This window comes from Vicugna pacos, unplaced genomic scaffold, assembly GCF_048564905.1.
Source record: "Vicugna pacos unplaced genomic scaffold, VicPac4 SAC-SAT, whole genome shotgun sequence".
Lineage (NCBI taxonomy): Eukaryota > Metazoa > Chordata > Mammalia > Artiodactyla > Camelidae > Vicugna > Vicugna pacos.
In genome coordinates, this window is record NW_027328721.1 from 22,017,871 (window position 1) to 22,038,840 (window position 20,970).

The window sequence follows — 20,970 nt, forward strand, 5'->3', positions numbered from 1 at the left end:
CACAGAGACATTAGGAAAAATCTCAGGGGAGACGAGCTTAGGCATTCCGTTAAACCCCCGCGCTGCCGACCGTTGGTGGATCCTCCCCACGCTCAGGATTCTGGAACCATGGTCAGTGCATGGGGGAGCTCGAGAGACAAATCCAGGCAGCTATCTTCCGTCCCAGGTGTTCCCTGTTCGGGGAAGTCCGAGAAAAACCTTCCCTGACCTTGGGGATGCAGCCTCTGACACTGGGATATCCTGCAATCACACCTAGCATTCCCTGGCACAGAGACATTAGGAAAACCCTCAGGGGAGACGAGCTTAGGCATTCCGTTAGAACCCACGCGCTGCCGACCGTTGGTGGAACCTCCCCACGCTCAGGATTCCGGAACCATGGTCAGTGCGTGGGGAGCTCGAGAGACAACTCCAGGCACCTCTCTTCCGTCCCAGGTGTTCCCTGTACGGGGAAGTCCGAGAAAAACATTCCCTGAACTTGGGGAGGCAGGCTCTGACACTGGGATATCCTGCAATCACCCCTAGCATTCCCTGGCACAGAGACATTAGGAAAACCCTCAGGGGAGACGAGCTTACGCATTCCGTTAGAACCCACGCGCTGCCGACCGTTGGTGGAAAGTTCCCACGCTCAGGATTCCGGAACCATTGTCAGTGCGTGGGGGAGCTCGAGAGACAACTCCACGCAACTCTCTTCAGTCACAGGTGTTCCCTGTTCGGGGAAGCCCGAGAAATAACTTCCCTGAACTTGGGGAGGCAGCATCTGACACTGGGTTATCCTGCAATAACCCCTAGCATTCCCTGGCAGAGTGACATTAGGAAAATCCTCAGGGGAGACGAGATTAGGCATTCCGATAGGACCCACGCGCTACCGACAGTTGGTGGAACATCAACACGCTCAGGATTCCGGAACCATTGTCAGTGCGTGGGGAGCTCGAGAGACAACTCCACGCAGCTCTCTTTATTCACAGGTTTTTCCTGTTCGGGGAAGTGCGGGAAATACCTTCCCTGAACTTGGGGAAGCAGCCTCGGTCACTGGGATATCCTGCAATCACCCCTAGCATTCCCTGGCACAGAGACATTAGGAAAACCCTCAGGGGAGACGAGCTTAGGCATTCCGTTAGAACCCACGCGCTGCCGACCGTTGGTGGAACCTCCCCACGCTCAGTATTCCGGAACAATGGTCATTGCGTGGGGGAGCACGAGAGACAACTTCACGCAGTTCTCTTCAGTCACAGGTGTTCCCTGTTCGGGGAAGTCCGAGAAATAACTTCCCTGAACTTGGGGATGCAGCCTCTGACACTGGGATATCCTGCAATCACCCCTACCATTCCCTGGCACAGAGACATTAGGAAAACCCTCAGGGGAGACGAGCTAAGGCATTCCGTTAGAACCCACGAGCTGCCGACCGTTGGTGGAACCTCCCCACGCTCAGGAATCCGCAACCATGGTCAGTGCGTGGGGGAGCTCGAGAGACAACTCCACGCAGCTCTCTTCAGGCACAGGTGTTCCCTGTTCGGGGAAGTCCGAGAAATAACTTCCCTGACCTTGGGGAAGCAGCCTCTGACACTGGGATATCCTGCAATCACCCCTAGCATTCCCTGGCACAGAGACATTAGGAAAAACCTCAGGGGAGACGAGATTAGGCATACCGTTAGAACCCACGCGCTGCCGACCGTTGCTGGAACCTCCCCACGCTCAGGATTCCGGAACGATTTTCAGTGCGAGGGGGAGCTCGAGAGACAACTCCACGCAGCTCTCTTCAGTCACAGGTGTTCCCTGTTCGGGGAATTCCGAGAAATACCTTCCCTGATCTTGGGGAGGCAGCCTCTGACACTGGGATATCCTGCAATCACCCCTAGCATTCCCTGGCACAGAGACATTAATAAAACCCTCAGGGGAGACGAGCTTAGGCATTCCGTTAGAACCCACACGCTGCCGTCCTTTGGTGGAACCTCCCCACTCTCAGGATTCCAGAACCATGGTCAGTGCGTGGGGGAGCTCGAGAGACAAATCCAGGCAGTTCTCTTACGTCCCAGGTGTTTCCTGTTCGGGGAAGTCCGAGAAATACATTCCCTAATCTTGGGGAGGCAGGCTCTGGCACTGGGATATCCTGCAATCACCCCTAGCATTCCCTGGAACAGAGACATTAGGAAAACCCTCAGGGGAGACGAGCTTAGGCATTCCGTTAGAACCCACGCGCTGACGAACGTTGGTGGAACGTTCCCACGCTTAGGATTCCGGAACCATTGTCAGTGTGTGGGGGAGCTCGAGAGACAACTCCACGCAGCTCTCTTCAGTCACAGAAGTTCCCCGTTCGGGGAAGCCCGAGAAATACCTTCCCTGAACTTGAGGAGGCAGCCTCTGACACTGGGATATCCTGCAATAACCCATAGCATTCCCTGGCAGAGTGACATTAGGAAAATCCTCAGGGGAGACGAGCTTAGGCATTCCGTTAGAACCCACGCGCTGCCGACATTTGGTGGGACCTCAACACGCTCAGGATTCCGGAAACATTGATTGTGCGTGGGGGAGCTCGAGAGACAACTCCACGCAGCTCTCTTCAGTCACAGGTGTTCCCTGTTCGGGGAAGTCCGAGAAATAGCTTCCCTGACCTTGGGGAGGCAGCCTCCGACACTGGGATATCCTGCAATCACCCCTAGCATTCCCTGGCAAAGAGACATTAGGAAAACCCTCAGGGGAGACGAGCTTAGGCTTTCCGTTAGAACCCACGCGCTGCCGACCGTTGGTGGAACCTCCCCACGCTCAGGATTCCGGAACCATTGTCAGTGCGTGGGGGAGCTCGAGAGACAACTCCACGCAGCTCTCTTCAGTCACAGGTGTTCCCTTTTCGGGGAAGACCGAGAAATAACTTCCCTGAACTTGGGGAGGCAGCCTCTGACACTGGGATATCCTGCAATCACCCCTAGCATTCCCTGGCACAGAGACATTAGAAAAACCCTCAGGGGAGACGAGCTTGGCATTCCGTTAGAACCCCCGCGCTGCCGACCTTTGGTGGAACCTCCCCACGCTCAAGATTCGGGAACCATTGTCAGTGCGTGGGGGAACTCGAGAGACAACTCCACGCAGCTCTCTTCAGTCACAGGTGTTCCCTGTTCGGGGAAGTCCGAGAAATACCTTCCCTGACCTTGGGGAGGCAGTCTCTGACACTGGGATATCCTGCAATGGCCCCTAGCATTCCCTGGCAAAGAGACATTAGGAAAAGCCTCAGGGGAGACGAGCTTAGGCATTCCGTTTGAAACCACGCGCTGCCGACCGTTGGTGGAAACTCCACACGCTCAGGATTCCGGAACCATTGTCAGTGCGTGGGGGAGCTCGAGAGAAAACTCCACGCAGCTCTCTTCAGTCACAGGTGTTCCCTGTTCGGGGAAGTCCGAGAAATAACTTCCCTGAACTTGGGTAGGCAGCCTCTGACAGTGGGATATCCTGCAATCACCCCTAGCATTCCCTGGCACAGAGACATTAGGAAAACACTCAGGGGAGACGAGCTTAGGCATTCCGTTCGAACTCACGCGCTGCCGACCGTTGGTGGAACCTCCCCACGCTCAGGATTCCGGAACCATGGTCATTGCGTGGGGGAGCACGAGAGACAACTCCACGCAGCTCTCTTCAGTCACAGGTGTTCCCTGTTCGGGGATGTCCGAGAAATACCTTCCCTGACCTTGGGGATGCAGCCTCTGACACTGGGATATCCTGCAATCACCCCTAACATTCCCTGGCACAGAGACATTAGGAAAACCCTCAGGGGAGACGAGCTTAGGCATTCCGTTAGAACCCACGCGCTGCCGACCGTTGGTGGAACCTCCCCACGCTCAGGATTCCGGAACCATGGTCAGTGCGTGGGGGAGCTCGAGAGCCAACTCCACGCAGCTCTCTTCAGGCACAGGTGTTCCCTGTTCGGGGAAGTCCGAGAAATACCTTCCCTGACCTTGGGGAGGCAGCCTCTGACACTGGGATATCCTGCAATAACCCATAGCATTCCCTGGCAGAGTGACATTAGGAAAATCCTCAGGGGAGACGAGCTTAGGCATTCCGTTAGAACCCAGGCGCTGCCGACACTTGGTGGAACCTCAACACGCTCAGGATTCCGGAACCATTGTCAGTGCGTGGGGGAGCACGAGAGACAACACCATGCAGCTCTCTTCAGTCACAGATGTTCCCTGTTCGGGGAAGCCCGAGAAATACCTTCCCTGAACTTGGGGAGGCAGCCTCTGACACTGGGATATCCTGCATTAACCCCTAGCATTCCCTGGCAGAGTGACATTAGGAAAATCCTCAGGGGAGACGAGCTTAGGCATTCCGTTAGAACCCACGCGCTGCCGACACTTGGTGGATCCTCAACACGCTCAGGATTCCGGAAAAATTGTCAGTGCGTGGGGGAGCTCGTGAGAGAACTCCACGCAGCTCTCTTCAGGCACAGGTGTTCCCTGTACGGGGAAGTCCTAGAAATACCTTCCCTGACCTTGGGGAGGCAGCCTATGACAGTGGGATATCCTGCAATCTCCCCTAACATTCCCTGGCAAAGAGAAATTACGAAAAACCTCAGAGGAGACGAGCTTAAGCATTCCGTTAGAACCCACGCGCTGACGACCGTTGGTGGAACCTCCCCACGCTCAGGATTCCGGAACCTTTGTCAGTGCGTGGGGGAGCTCGAGAGAGAACTCCACGCAGCTCTCTTCAGTCACAGGTGTTCCCTGTTCGGGGAAGCCCGAGAAATATCTTCCCTGACCTTGGGGAGGCAGCCTATGACACTGGGATAACCTGTAATCACCCCTAGCATTCCCTGGCAGAGAGACATTAGGAAAACCCTCAGGGGAGACGAGCTTAAGCATTCCGTTAGAACCCACGCGCTGCCGAACGTTGGTGGAACCTCCCCACGTTCAGGATTCCGGAAACATTGTCAGTGTGTGGGAGAGTTCGAGAGACAACTCCACGCAGCTCTCTTAATTCACAGGTGTTCCCTGTTCGGGGAAGCCCGACAAATATCTTCCCTGACCTTGGGGAGGCAGCCTTAGACACTGGGATATCCTGCAATCACCCCAAGCATTTCCTGGCATAGAGACATTAGGAAAACACTCAGGGGAGATGAGCTTATGCATTCCTTTAGAACCCATGCGCTGCCGACCGTTGGTGGAACCTCCCCACTCTCAGAATTCCGGAACCATTGTCAGTGCGTGGGCGAGCTCGAGAGACATCTCCACGCAGCTCTCTGCAGTCACAGGTGTTCCCTGTTCGGGGAAGTCCGAGAAATAGCTTCCCTGACCTTGGAGAGGCAGCCTCTGACACTGGGATATCCTGCAATCACCCCTAGCATTCCCTGGCAAAGAGACATTACGAAAAAACTCAGGGTAGACGAGCTTAGGCTTTCCGTTAGAACCCACGCGCTGCCGAACGTTGGTGGATCCTCCCCACTCTCAGGATTCCGGAAACATTGTCAGTGCGTGGGGGAGCTCGAGAGACAACTCCACGCAGCTCTCTTCAGTCACAGGTATTCCCTTTTCGGGGAAGTCCGAGAAATAACTTCCCTGACCTTGGGGAGGCAGCCTCTGACACTGGGATATCCTGCAATCACCCCTAGCATTCCCTGGCACAGAGACATTAGGAAAACGCTCAGGGGAGACGAGCTTAGGCATTCCGTTAGAACCCCCGCGCTGCCGACCTTTGGTGGAACCTCCCCACTCTCAGGATTCCGGAACCATTGTCAGTGCGTGGGGGAACTCGAGAGACAACTCCACGCAGTTCTCTTCAGTCACAGGTGTTCCCTGTTCGGGGAAGTCCGAGAAATACCTTCCCTGACCTTGGGGAGGCAGTCTCTGACACTGGGATATCCTGCAATGACACCTAGCATTCCCTGGCAAAGAGACATTAGGAAAACCCTCAGGGGAGACGAGCTTAGGCATTCCGTTAGAACCCACGCGCTGACGACCGTTGGTGGAACCTCCCCACGCTCAGGATTCCGGAACCTTTGTCAGTGCGTGGGGGAGCTCGAGAGAGAACTCCACGCAGCTCTCTTCAGTCACAGGTGTTCCCTGTTCGGGGAAGCCCGAGAAATATCTTCCCTGACCTTGGGGAGGCAGCCTATGACACTGGGATAACCTGTAATCACCCCTAGCATTCCCTGGCAGAGAGACATTAGGAAAACCCTCAGGGGAGACGAGCTTAAGCATTCCGTTAGAACCCACGCGCTGCCGAACGTTGGTGGAACCTCCCCACGTTCAGGATTCCGGAAACATTGTCAGTGTGTGGGAGAGTTCGAGAGACAACTCCACGCAGCTCTCTTAATTCACAGGTGTTCCCTGTTCGGGGAAGCCCGACAAATATCTTCCCTGACCTTGGGGAGGCAGCCTTAGACACTGGGATATCCTGCAATCACCCCAAGCATTTCCTGGCATAGAGACATTAGGAAAACACTCAGGGGAGATGAGCTTATGCATTCCTTTAGAACCCATGCGCTGCCGACCGTTGGTGGAACCTCCCCACTCTCAGAATTCCGGAACCATTGTCAGTGCGTGGGCGAGCTCGAGAGACATCTCCACGCAGCTCTCTGCAGTCACAGGTGTTCCCTGTTCGGGGAAGTCCGAGAAATAGCTTCCCTGACCTTGGAGAGGCAGCCTCTGACACTGGGATATCCTGCAATCACCCCTAGCATTCCCTGGCAAAGAGACATTACGAAAAAACTCAGGGTAGACGAGCTTAGGCTTTCCGTTAGAACCCACGCGCTGCCGAACGTTGGTGGATCCTCCCCACTCTCAGGATTCCGGAAACATTGTCAGTGCGTGGGGGAGCTCGAGAGACAACTCCACGCAGCTCTCTTCAGTCACAGGTATTCCCTTTTCGGGGAAGTCCGAGAAATAACTTCCCTGACCTTGGGGAGGCAGCCTCTGACACTGGGATATCCTGCAATCACCCCTAGCATTCCCTGGCACAGAGACATTAGGAAAACGCTCAGGGGAGACGAGCTTAGGCATTCCGTTAGAACCCCCGCGCTGCCGACCTTTGGTGGAACCTCCCCACTCTCAGGATTCCGGAACCATTGTCAGTGCGTGGGGGAACTCGAGAGACAACTCCACGCAGTTCTCTTCAGTCACAGGTGTTCCCTGTTCGGGGAAGTCCGAGAAATACCTTCCCTGACCTTGGGGAGGCAGTCTCTGACACTGGGATATCCTGCAATGACACCTAGCATTCCCTGGCAAAGAGACATTAGGAAAACCCTCAGGGGAGACGAGCTTAGGCATTCCGTTTGAAACCACGCGCTGACGACCGTTGGTGAAACCTCCACACGCTCAGGATTCCGGAACCATTGTCAGTGCGTGGGGGAGCTCGAGAGAAAACTCCACGCAGTTCTCTTCAGTCACAGGTGTTCCCTGTTCGGGGAAGTCCGAGAAATACCTTCCCTGACCTTGGGGAGTCAGCCTCTGACACTGGGATATCCTGCAATCAACCCTAGCATTCCCTGGCAAGGAGACATTAGGAAAACCCTCAGGGGAGACGAGCTTAAGCATTTCGTTACAACCCACGCGCTGTCGACCGTTGATGGAACGTTCCCACGCTCAGGATTCTGGAACCATTGTCAGTGCGTGGGGGAGCTCGAGAGACAACTCCACGCAGCTCTCTTCAGTCACAGGTGTTCCCTGTTCGGGGAAGTCCGAGAAATACCTTACCTGATCTTAGGGATGCAGTCTCTGACACTGGGATATCCTGCAATCACCCGTAGCATTCCCTGGCACAGAGACATTAGGAAAACCCTCAGGGGAGACGAGCTTAGGCATTTTGTTAGAACCCACGCGCTGCCGACCGTTGGTGGAACCTCCCCACGCTCAGGATTCTGGAACAATGGTCAGTGCGTGGGGTAGCTCGAGACAGAACTCCACGCAGCTCTCTTCAGTCACAGGTGTTCCCTGTTCGGGGAAGTCCGAGAAATACATTCCCTGACCTTGGGGATGCAGCCTCTGACACTGGGATATCCTGCAACCACCCCTAGCATTCCCTGGCACAGAGACATTAGGAAAACCCTCAGAGGAGACGAACTTATGCATTCCATTAGAACCCACGCGCTGCCGACCATTGGTGGAACCTCCCCACGCTCAGGATTCCGGAACCATGGTCAGTGCGTGGGGAAGCTCGAGAGACAAATCCAGGCAGCTCTCTTCCGTCCCAGGTGTTCCCTGTTCGGGGAAGTCCGAGAAAATCATTCCCTGACCTTGCGAATGCAGGCTCTGACAGTGGGATATACTGCAATCTCCCCTATCATTCCCTGGCACAGAGACATTAGGAAAACCCTCAGGGGAGACGAGTTTAGGCATTCCGTTAGAACCCAAGCGCTGCCGACCGTTGGTGGATCCTCCAGATGCTCAGGATTCCGGAAACATGGTCAGTGCGTGGGGGAACACGAGAGACAACTCCACGCAACTCTCTTCAGTCACAGGTGTTCCCTGTTTGGGGAAGTCTTAGAAATATCTTCCCTGACATTCGGGAGGCAGCCTCTGACACTGGGATATCCTGCAATCACCCCTAGCATTCCCTGGCACAGAGACATTAGGAAAATCCTCAGGGGAGACGAGCTTAGGCATTCTGTTAGAAACCACGCGCTTCCGACCGTTGGTGGAACCTCCCCACGCTCAGGATTCCGGAACAATTGTCAGTGCGTGGGGGAGCTCGAGAGACAACTCCACGCAGCTCTCTTCAGTCACAGGTGTTCCCTTATCGGGGAAGTCCGAGAAATACTTTCCCGGACCATGGGGAGGCAGCCTCTGACACTGGGATATCCTGCAATCACCCCTAGCATTCCCTGGCACAGAGATATTAGGAAAACCCTCAGGGGAGACGAGCTTAGGCATTCCGTTAGATCCCACGCGCTGCCGACCGTTGGTGGAACCTCCCCACGCTCAGGATTCCGGAACCAATGTCAATGCGTGGGTGAGCTCGAGAGACAACTCCACGCAGCTCTCTGCATTCACAGGTGTTCCATGTTCGGGGAAGCCAGAGAAGTACCTTCCCTGATCTTGGGGAGGCAGCCTCGGTCACTGGGATATCCTGCAATCACCCCTAGCATTCCCTGGCACAGAGACATTAGGAAAACACTCAGGGGAGACGAGCTTAGGCATTTCGTTATAACCCAGGACCTGACGACCGTTGGTGGAACCTACCCAAGCTCAGGATTCCAGAACCATTGTCAGTGCGTGGGGGAGCTCGAGAGACAACTCCACGCAGCTCTCTTCAGTAACAGGTGTTCCCTGTTCGGGGAAGTCCGAGAAATAACTTCCCTGACCTTAGGGATGCAGCCTCTGACACTGGGATATCCTGCAATCACCCCTAGCATTCACTGGCACAGAGAAATTAGGAAAACCCTCAGGGGAGACGAGCTTAGGCATTTCGTTAGAACCCACGCGCTGCCGACCGTTGGTGGAACCTCCCCACGCTCAGGATTCCGGAACAATGGTCAGTGCGTGGGGGAGCACGAGAGACAACTCCAGGCAGCTCTCTTCCGTCCCAGGTGTTCCCTGTTCGGGGAAGTCCGAGAAAAACATTCCCTGACCTTGGGGAGGCAGGCTCTGACACTGGGATATCCTGCAATCACCCTTAGCATTCCCTGGCACAGAGACATTAGGAAAACCCTCAGGGGAGATGAGCTTAGGCATTCCGTTAGAACCCACGCGCTGCCGACCGTTGGTGGAACGTTCCCACGCTCAGGATTCCAGAACCATTGTCATTGCGAGGGGGAGCTCGAGAGACAACTCCACGCAGCTCTCTTCAGTCACAGCTGTTCCCTGATCGGGGAAGTTCCGAGAAATACCTTCCCTTACCTTTTGGAGTCAGCCTCTGACACTGGCATATCCTGCAAACATCCCTAGCTTTCCCTGGTACAGTGACATTAGGAAAACCCTCAGGGGAGACGAGCTTAGGCTTTCCGTTAGCACCCACGCGCTGCCGACCTTTGGTGGAACCTCCCCACGCTCAGGATTCCGGAACAATTTTCAGTGCGTGGGGGAGCTCGAGAGACAACTCCACGCAGCTCTCTTCATTCACAGGTGTTCCCTGTTCGGGGAAGTCCGAGAAATACCTTCCCTGACCTTGGGGAAGCAGCCTCTGACACTGGGATATCCTGCAATCACCCCTAGCATTCCCTGGCACAGAGACATTAGGAAGAACCTCAGGGGAGACGAGCTTAGGCATTCCGTTAGAACCCACGCGCTGCCGACCGTTGGTGGATCCTCCCCACGCTCAGGATTCCGGAACCATTGTCAGTGCGTGGGGGAGCTCGAGAGACAACTCCACGCAGCTCTCTTCAGTCACAGGTGTTCCCTGTTCGGGGAAGCCCGAGAAATACCTTCCCTGAACTTGGGGAGGCAGCCTCTGACACTGGGATAACCTGCAATAAGCCCTAGCATTCCCTGACAGAGTGACATTTAGAAATTCCTCAGGGGAGACGAGCTTAGGCATTCCGTTAGAACCCGCGCACTGCCGACAGTTGGTGGAACCTCTCCACGCTCAGGATTCCGGAACAATTGTCAGTGCGTGGGGGAGCTCGAGAGACAACTCCACGCAGCTCTCTTCAGTCACAGGTGTTCCCTGTTCGGGGAAGCCGGACAAATATCTTCCCTGACCTTGGGGAGGCAGCCTTAGACACTGGGATATCCTGCAATCACCCCTAGCATTTCCTGGCATAGAGACATTAGGAAAACACTCAGGGGAGATGAGCTTATGATTCCTTTAGAACCCACGCGCTGCCGACCGTTGGTGGAACCTCCCCACGCTCAGAATTCCGGAACCATTGTCAGTGCGTGGGGGAGCTCGAGAGATAACTCCACGCAGCTCTCTGCAGTCACAGGTGTTCCCTGTTCGGGGAAGCCCGAGAAATAACTTCCCTGGCCTTGGGGAGGCAGCCTTTGACACTGGGATATCCTGCAATCACCCCTAGCATTCCCTGGTACAGAGACATTAGAAAAACCCTCAGGGGAGACGAGCTTAGGCATTCCGTTAGAACCCCCGCGCTGCCGACCTTTGGTGGAACCTCCCCACTCTCAGGATTCCGGAACCATTGTCAGTGCGTGGGGGAGCTCGAGAGACAACTCCACGCAGCTCTCTTCAGTCACAGGTGTTCCCTGTTCGGGGAAGTCCGAGAAATACCTTCCCTGACCTTAGGGATGCAGTCTCTGACACTGGGATATCCTGCAATCACCCCTAGCATTCCCTGGCACAGAGACATTAGGAAAACCCTCAGGGGAGACGAGCTTAGGCATTTCGTTAGAACCCACGCGCTGCCGACCGTTGGTGGAACCTCCCCACGCTCAGGATTCCGGAACAATTGTCAGTGCGTGGGGGAGCTCGAGAGACAACTCCACGCAGCTCTCTTTAGTCACAGGTGTTCCCTGATCTGGGAAGTCCGAGAAATACTATCCCGGACCTTGGGGAGGCAGCCTCTGACACTGGGATATCATGCAATCACCCCTAGCATTCCCTGACACAGAGATATTAGGAAAACCCTCAGGGGAGACGAGCTTAGGCATTCCGTTAGAACCCACGCGCTGCCGAACGTTGGTGGAACCTCCCCACGCTCAGGATTCCGGAACCAATCTCAATGCGTGGGTGAGCTCGAGAGACAACTCCACGCAGCTCTCTGCATTCACAGGTGTTCCATGTTCGGGGAAGCCAGAGAAGTACCTTCCCTGATCTTGGGGAGGCAGCCTCGGTCACTGGGATATCCTGCAATCACCCCTAGCATTCCCTGGCAGAGAGACATTAGGAAAACCCTCAGGGGAGACGAGCTTAGGCATTTCGTTATAACCCAGGACCTGACGACCGTTGGTGGAACCTACCCAAGCTCAGGATTCCAGAATCATTGTCAGTGCGTGGGGGAGCTCGGGAGACAACTCCACGGAGCTCTCTTCAGTCACAGGTGTTCCCTGTTCGGGGAAGTTCGAGAAATAACTTCCCTGACCTTAGGGATGCAGCCTCTGACACTGGGATATCCTGCAATCACCCCTAGCATTCCCTGGCACAGAGAAATTAGGAAAACCCTCAGGGGAGACGAGCTTAGGCATTTCGTTAGAACCCACGCGCTGCCGACCGTTGGTGGAACCTCCCCACGCTCAGGATTCTGGAACAATGGTCAGTGCGTGGGGGAGCACGAGAGACAACTCCAGGCAGCTCTCTTCCGTCCCAGGTGTTCCCTGTTCGGGGAAGTCCGAGAAAAACATTCCCTGACCTTGGGGAGGCAGGCTCTGACACTGGGATATCCTGCAATCAACCTTAGCATTCCCTGGCACAGAGACATTAGGAAAACCCTCAGGGGAGATGAGCTTAGGCATTCCGTTAGAACCCACGCGCTGCCGACCGTTGGTGGAACGTTCCCACGCTCAGGATTCCGGAACCATTGTCATTGCGAGGGGGAGCTCGAGAGACAACTCCACGCAGCTCTCTTCAGTCACAGCTGTTCCCTGATCGGGGAAGTCCGAGAAAAATCCTTCCCTTACCTTTTGGAGTCAGCCTCTGACACTGGCATATCCTGCAAACATCCCTAGCTTTCCCTGGTACAGTGACATTAGGAAAACCATCAGGGGAGACGAACTTCGGCATTCCGTTAGAACCCACGCGCTGCCGACCGTTGGTGGAACCTCCCCAGGCTCAGGATTCCGGAACCATTGTCAGTGCGTGGGGAACTCGAGAGACAACTCCACGCAGCTCTCTTCAGTCACAGGTGTTCCCTGTTCGGGGAAGTCCGAGAAATACCTTCCCTGATCTTGGGGAAGCAGCCTCTGACACTGGGATATCCTGCAATCACCCCTAGCATTCCCTGGCACAGAGACATTAGGAAGAACCTCAGGGGAGACGAGCTTAGGCATTCCGTTAGAACCCACGCGCTGCCGACCGTTGGTGGAACCTCCCCACGCTCAGGATTCCGGAACCATGGTCAGTGCGTGGTGGAGCTCGAGAGACAACTCCACGCAGCTCTCTTCAGTCACAGGTGTTCCCTGTTCGGGGAAGTCCAAGAAATACCTTCCCTGAACTTGGGGAGGCAGCCTCTGACACTGGGATAACCTGCAATAAGCCCTAGCATTCCATGGCAGAGTGACATTAAGAAAATCCTCAGGGGAGACGAGCTTAGGCATTCAGTTAGAACCCACGCGCTGACGACTGTTGGTGGAACCTCTCCACGCTCAGGATTCCGGAACCATTGTCAGTGCGTGGGGGAGCTCGAGAGACAACTCCACGCAGCTCTCTTCAGTCACAGGAGTTCCCTGTTCGGGGAAGTCCGAGAAAAAACTTCCCTGGCTTTGGGGAGGCAGCCTCTGACACTGGGATATCCTGCAATCACCCCTAGCATTCCCTGGCACAGAGACATTAGGAAAATCCTCAGGGGAGACGAGCATAGGCATTCCGTTAGAACACACGCGCTGCCGACCGTTGGTGGAACCTCCCCACGCTCAGGATTCCGGAACCATTGTCAGTGCGTGGGGAACTCGAGAGACAACTCCACGCAGCTCTCTTCAGTCACAGGTGTTCCCTGTTCGGGGAAGTCCGAGAAATACCTTCCCTGACTTGGGGAGGCAGCCTCAGACACTGGGATAACCTGCAATAAACCCTAGAATTCCCTGACACAGAGACATTCGGAAAAACCTTAGGGGAGACAAGCTTAGGCATTCAGTTAGTACCCACTCGCTGCCGACCGTTGGTGGAACCTCCCCACTCTCAGTATTCCGGAACCATGGTCAGTGCGTGGTGGAGCTCGAGAGACAACTCCACGCAGCTCTCTTCAGTCACAGGTGTTCCCTAATCGGGGATGTCCGAGAAAAAACTTCCCTGAACTTGGGGAGGCAGCCTCTGACACTGGGATATCCTGCAATCACCCCTAGCTTTCCCTGGCACAGAGACATTAGAAAAACCCTCAGGGGAGGCGAGCTTAGGCATTCCGTTAGAACCCACGAGTTGCCGACAGTTGGTGGAACCTCCCCACGCTCAGGATTCCGGAAAAATTGTCAGTACGTGGGGGTGCTCGAGAGACAACTGCACGCAGCTCTTTTCAGTCACAGGTGTTCCGTGTTCGGGGAAGTCCGAGAAATACCTTCCCTGAACTTGGGGTTGCAGCGTCGGTCACTGGGATATCCTGCAATCACCCATAGCATTCCCTGGCACAGAGACATTTGGAAAACACTCAGGGGAGACGAGCTTATGCATTCCGTTAGAACCCACGCGCTGCCGACCGTTGGTGGAACCTCCCCACGCTCAGGATTCCGGAACCATTCTCAGTGCGTGGGGGAGCTCGAGAGACAACTCCACGCAGCTCTCTTCAGTCACAGGTGTTCTCTGTTCGGGGAAGTCCGAGAAATACCTTCCCTGACTTTGGGGAGTCAGCCTCGGTCACTGGGATATCCTGCAATCACCCCTAGCATTCCCTGGCACAGAGACATTAGGAAAACCCTCAGGGGAGACGAGCTTAGGCATTCCGTTAGAACCCACGCGCTGCCGACAGTTGGTGGAACTTCTCCACGCTCAGGATTCCGGAACCATTGTCAGTGCGTGGGGAAGCTCGAGAGAGAACTCCACGCAGCTCTCTTCAGTCACAGGTGTTCGCTGTTCGGGGAAGTCCGAGAAATAACTTCCCTGACTTTGGGGAGGCAGCCTCTGACACTGGGATATCCTGCAATCACCCCTAGCATTCCCTGGCACAGAAACATTAGGAAAACACTCAGGGGAGACGAGCTTAGGCATTCCGTTAGAACCCACGTGCTGCCGACCGTTGGTGGAACCTCCCCACGCTCAGGATTCCGGAACCATTGTCAGTGCGTGGGGGAACTCGAGAGACAACTCCACGCAGCTCTCTTCAGTCACAGGTGTTCCCTGTTACGGGAAGTCCGAGATATATTTTCCCTGACCGTGGGGAGCAGCCTCTGACACTGGGATATCCTGCAATCACCCCTAGCATTCCCTGACAAAGAGACATTTGGAAAACACTCAGGGGAGACGAGCTTAGGCATTCCGTTAGAACCCACGCGCTGCCGACCGTTGGTGGAACCTCCCCACGCTCAGGATTCCGGAACAATTGTCAGTGCGTGGGGGAGCTCGAGAGACAACTCCACGCAGCTCTCTTCAGTCACAGGTGTTTCTTATGCGGGGATATCCGAGAAATACCTTCCCTGAACTTGGGGAGGCAGCCTCTGACACTGGGATATCCTGCAATCACCCCTAGCATTCCCTGGCACAGAGATATTAGGAAAATCCTCAGGGGAGACGAACTTAGACATTCCGTTAGGATCCACGTGATTCCGACCGTTGGTGGAACCTCCCCACGCTCAGGATTCCGGAACCATTGTCAGTGCGTGGGGGAGCTCGAGAGACAACTCCACGGAGCTCTCTTCAGTCACAGGTGTTCCCTGTTCGGGGAAATCCGAGAAATAACTTCCCTGAACTTGGGGAGGCAGTCTCGCTCACTGGGATAATCTGCAATCACCCCTAGCATTCCCTAGCACAAAGACATTAGGAAAACCCTCAGGGGAGACGAGCTTAGGCATTCCGTTAGAACCTACACGCTACCGATAGTTGGTGGAACGTTCCCACGCTCAGGATTCCGGAATCATTTTCAGTACGTGGGGGAGCTCGAGAGACAACTCCACACAGCTCTCTTCAGTCACAGGTGTTCCCTGTTCGGGGAAGTCCGAGAAATACCTTCCCTGAACTTGGGGAGGCAGCTTCTGACACTGGGATATCCTGCAATCACCCCTAGATTTCCCTGGCACAGAGACATTAGGAAAATGCTCAGGGGAGACGAGCTTAGGCTTTCCGTTAGAACCCACGCGCTGCCGACCGTTGGTGGCACGTTCCCACGCTCAGGATTCCGGAACCATTGTCAGTGCGTGGGGGAGCTCGAGAGACAACTCCACGAAGCTCTCTTCAGTCACAGGTGTTCCCTGTTTCGGGGAAGCCCGAGAAATACCTTCCCTGAACTTGGGGAGGCAGCCTCTGACACTGGGATATCCTGCAATTACCCCAAGCATTCCCTGGCAGAGTAACATTAGGAAAATCCTCAGGGGAGACGAGCTTAGGCATTCCGTTAGAACCCACGCGCTGTGGACCGTTGGTGGAACCTCCCCAGGCTCAGGATTCCGGAACCATTTTCAGTGCGTGGGGGAGCTCGAGAGACATCTCCACGCAGCTGTCTTCTGTCACAGGTGTTCCCTGTTCGGGGAAGTCCGAGAAATAACTTCCCTGACCTTGTTGAGGCAGCCTCTGACACTGGGATAACCTGCAATCACCCCTAGCATTCCCTGGCACAGAGACATTATGAAAACCCTCAGGGGAGACGAGCTTAGGAATTCCGTTAGAACCCAAGTGCTGCCGATCGTTATTAGAACCTCCCCACGCTCAGAATTCCGGAACCATTGTCAGTGCGTGGGGGAGCTCGAGAGACAACTCCACGCAGCTCTCATCAGTCACAGGTGTTCCCTGTTCGGGGAAGTCCGAGAAATACCTTTCCTGACCTTTGGGAGGCATCCTCGGACACTGGGATATCCTGCAATCACCCCTTGCATTCCCTGGCACAGAGAAATTAGAGAAATTCTCAGGGGAGAACAGCTGGGGCATTCCGTTAATACCCACGCCCTTCCGACCGTTGGTGGAACCTCCCCACGCTCAGGATTCCGGAACCATTGTCAGTGCGTGGGGGAGCTCGAGAGACACCTCCACGCAGCTCTCTTCAGTCACAGGTGTTCCCAGTTCGGGGAAGTCAGAGAAATAACTTCCCTGAACTTGGGGAAGCAGCCTCTGTCACTGGGATATCCTGCAATCACCCCAGCATTCCCTGGCACAGAGACACTAGGAAAACCCTCTGGGGAGACGAGCTTAGGTTTTCCGTTAGAACGAACGTGCTGCCGACCGTTGTTGGAACTTCCCCACGCTCAGGATTCCGGAACCATTGTCAGTGCATGGGGGAGCACGAGGGACAACTCCACGCAGCTCTCTTCAGTCACAGGTGTTCCCTGTTCGGGGAAGTCCGAGAAATACCTTCCCTGCCGTTGGGGAGTCAGCCTCTGTCACTGGGATATCCTGCAAATCCCCCTAGCATTCCCTGGCACAGAGACATTAGGAAAACCCTTAGGGGAGATGAGCTTAGGCATTCCGTTAGAACCCAGGCGCTGCCGACCGTTGGTGGAACCTCCCCACGCTCAGGATTCCGGAAGCATTCTCAGTGCGTGGGGGAGATCGAGAGACAACTCCACGCAGCTCTCTTCAGTCACAGGTGTTCCCTGTTCGGGGAAGTCCGAGAAATACCTTCCCTGACCTTGGGGAGGCAGCCTCTGTCACTGGGATATCCTGCAAACACCCCTAGCATTCCCTGGCACAGAGACATTAGGAAAACCCTCAGGGGAGACGAGCTTAGGCTTCCATTAGAACCCACGCGCTGCCTACATTTGGTGGAACCTCCCCACGCTCAGGATTCCGGAATCACTGTCAGTGCGTGGGGGAGCTCGAGAGACAACTCCACGCAGCTCTCTTAAGTCACAGGTTTCCCTGAACGGGGAAGCCCAAGAAATAGCTTCCCTGACCTTGGGGAGGCAGCCTCTGTCACTGGGATATCCTGCAAACACCCCTAGCATTCCCTGTCACAGAGACATTAGGAAAACACTCAGGGGAGACGCGCTTAGGCATTCCGTTAGAACCCACGCGCTGCCGACCGTTGGTGGATCCTCCCCACGCTCAGGATACCGGAAGCATTCTCAGTGCGTGGGGGAGATCGAGAGACAACTCCACGCAGCTCTCTTCAGTCACAGGTGTTCCCTGTTCGGGAATGTTCGAGAAATACCTTCCCTGACCTTGGGGAGGCAGCCTCTGTCACTGGGATATCCTGCAAACCCCCCTAGCATTCCCTGGCACAGAGACATTAGGAAACCCCTCAGGGGAGACGAGCTTAGGCATTCCGTTAGAACCCACGCGCTGCCTACCGTTGGTGGAACCTCCCCACGCTCAGGATTCCGGGACCATTGTCAGTGCGTGGGGGAGATCGAGAGACAACTCCACGAAGCTCTCTTCAGTCACAGGTGTTCCCTTTTCGGGGACGTCAGAGAAATAAGTTCCCTGACCTTGGGGAGGCAGCCTCTGTCACTGGGATATCCTGCAAACCCCCCTAGCATTCCCTGGCACAGAGACATTAGGAAAACCCTCAGGGGAGACGAGCTTAGGCTTTCCGTTAGCACCCACGCGCTGCCGACCTTTGGTGGAACCTCCCCACGCTCAGGATTCCGGAACAATTTTCAGTGCGTGGGGGAGCTCGAGAGACAACTCCACGCAGCTCTCTTCATTCACAGGTGTTCCCTGTTCGGGGAAGTCCGAGAAATACCTTCCCTGACCTTGGGGAAGCAGCCTCTGACACTGGGATATCCTGCAATCACCCCTAGCATTCCCTGGCACAGAGACATTAGGAAGAACCTCAGGGGAGACGAGCTTAGGCATTCCGTTAGAACCCACGCGCTGCCGACCGTTGGTGGATCCTCCCCACGCTCAGGATTCCGGAACCATTGTCAGTGCGTGGGGGAGCTCGAGAGACAACTCCACGCAGCTCTCTTCAGTCACAGGTGTTCCCTGTTCGGGGAAGCCCGAGAAATACCTTCCCTGAACTTGGGGAGGCAGCCTCTGACACTGGGATAACCTGCAATAAGCCCTAGCATTCCCTGACAGAGTGACATTTAGAAATTCCTCAGGGGAGACGAGCTTAGGCATTCCGTTAGAACCCGCGCACTGCCGACAGTTGGTGGAACCTCTCCACGCTCAGGATTCCGGAACAATTGTCAGTGCGTGGGGGAGCTCGAGAGACAACTCCACGCAGCTCTCTTCAGTCACAGGTGTTCCCTGTTCGGGGAAGCCGGACAAATATCTTCCCTGACCTTGGGGAGGCAGCCTTAGACACTGGGATATCCTGCAATCACCCCTAGCATTTCCTGGCATAGAGACATTAGGAAAACACTCAGGGGAGATGAGCTTATGATTCCTTTAGAACCCACGCGCTGCCGACCGTTGGTGGAACCTCCCCACGCTCAGAATTCCGGAACCATTGTCAGTGCGTGGGGGAGCTCGAGAGATAACTCCACGCAGCTCTCTGCAGTCACAGGTGTTCCCTGTTCGGGGAAGCCCGAGAAATAACTTCCCTGGCCTTGGGGAGGCAGCCTTTGACACTGGGATATCCTGCAATCACCCCTAGCATTCCCTGGTACAGAGACATTAGAAAAACCCTCAGGGGAGACGAGCTTAGGCATTCCGTTAGAACCCCCGCGCTGCCGACCTTTGGTGGAACCTCCCCACTCTCAGGATTCCGGAACCATTGTCAGTGCGTGGGGGAGCTCGAGAGACAACTCCACGCAGCTCTCTTCAGTCACAGGTGTTCCCTGTTCGGGGAAGTCCGAGAAATACCTTCCCTGACCTTAGGGATGCAGTCTCTGACACTGGGATATCCTGCAATCACCCCTAGCATTCCCTGGCACAGAGACATTAGGAAAACCCTCAGGGGAGACGAGCTTAGGCATTTCGTTAGAACCCACGCGCTGCCGACCGTTGGTGGAACCTCCCCACGCTCAGGATTCCGGAACAATTGTCAGTGCGTGGGGGAGCTCGAGAGACAACTCCACGCAGCTCTCTTTAGTCACAGGTGTTCCCTGATCTGGGAAGTCCGAGAAATACTATCCCGGACCTTGGGGAGGCAGCCTCTGACACTGGGATATCATGCAATCACCCCTAGCATTCCCTGACACAGAGATATTAGGAAAACCCTCAGGGGAGACGAGCTTAGGCATTCCGTTAGAACCCACGCGCTGCCGAACGTTGGTGGAACCTCCCCACGCTCAGGATTCCGGAACCAATCTCAATGCGTGGGTGAGCTCGAGAGACAACTCCACGCAGCTCTCTGCATTCACAGGTGTTCCATGTTCGGGGAAGTCCGAGAAATACCTTACCTGACCTTTGGGAGGCATCCTCGGACACTGGGATATCCTGCAATCACCCCTTGCATTCCCTGGCACAGAGAAATTAGAGAAATTCTCAGGGGAGAACAGCTGGGGCATTCCGTTAATACCCACGCCCTTCCGACCGTTGGTGGAACCTCCCCACGCTCAGGATTCCGGAACCATTGTCAGTGCGTGGGGGAGCTCGAGAGACACCTCCACGCAGCTCTCTTCAGTCACAGGTGTTCCCAGTTCGGGGAAGTCAGAGAAATAACTTCCCTGAACTTGGGGAAGCAGCCTCTGTCACTGGGATATCCTGCAAACCCCCCTAGCATTCCCTGGCACAGAGACATTAGGAAAACCCTCAGGGGAGACGAGCTTAGGCTTTCCGTTAGCACCCACGCGCTGCCGACCTTTGGTGGAACCTCCCCACGCTCAGGATTCCGGAACAATTTTCAGTGCGTGGGGGAGCTCGAGAGACAACTCCACGCAGCTCTCTTCATTCACAGGTGTTCCCTGTTCGGGGAAGTCCGAGAAATACCTTCCCTGACCTTGGGGAAGCAGCCTCTGACACTGGGATATCCTGCAATCACCCCTAGCATTCCCTGGCACAGAGACATTAGGAAGAACCTCAGGGGAGACGAGCTTAGGCATTCCGTTAGAACCCACGCGCTGCCGACCGTTGGTGGATCCTCCCCACGCTCAGGATTCCGGAACCATTGTCAGTGCGTGGGGGAGCTCGAGAGACAACTCCACGCAGCTCTCTTCAGTCACAGGTGTTCCCTGTTCGGGGAAGCCCGAGAAATACCTTCCCTGAACTTGGGGAGGCAGCCTCTGACACTGGGATAACCTGCAATAAGCCCTAGCATTCCCTGACAGAGTGACATTTAGAAATTCCTCAGGGGAGACGAGCTTAGGCATTCCGTTAGAACCCGCGCACTGCCGACAGTTGGTGGAACCTCTCCACGCTCAGGATTCCGGAACAATTGTCAGTGCGTGGGGGAGCTCGAGAGACAACTCCACGCAGCTC